Here is a 329-nt window from a genome sequence, read left to right on the forward strand (position 1 = left end):
AAAGAGTAGAGACGGGGTAACACCATGTTGGCCAGGCTGATCTCGAACTCCTGACCTCAGGTAATCCACCCGCCTTGACCTCCCAAAGCGCTGGATTACAGGTGTGAGCCACCATGCCCGGCCTCACATAGCATATTGATTTACAAAGAGCATCACCCTCCTCACTCCAGAGTTCAAAGCTGAGGTTCTGTGATGCTGACTCGGTTTCTCAGTCTTATGGGAAGGTGCTTTAATGCATACGTGATTATAATGCCCCATGTTTCCCCGTCGTCACAGAGTGGATACTAATCAATCAGCCCCAAGAGAAAGGTGACTGGGTGGACTACAGC

This window comes from Sapajus apella, unplaced genomic scaffold (assembly GCF_009761245.1).
Source record: "Sapajus apella isolate SASKATOON/1434 unplaced genomic scaffold, GSC_monkey_1.0 scaffold135, whole genome shotgun sequence".
Taxonomy (NCBI): domain Eukaryota; kingdom Metazoa; phylum Chordata; class Mammalia; order Primates; family Cebidae; genus Sapajus; species Sapajus apella.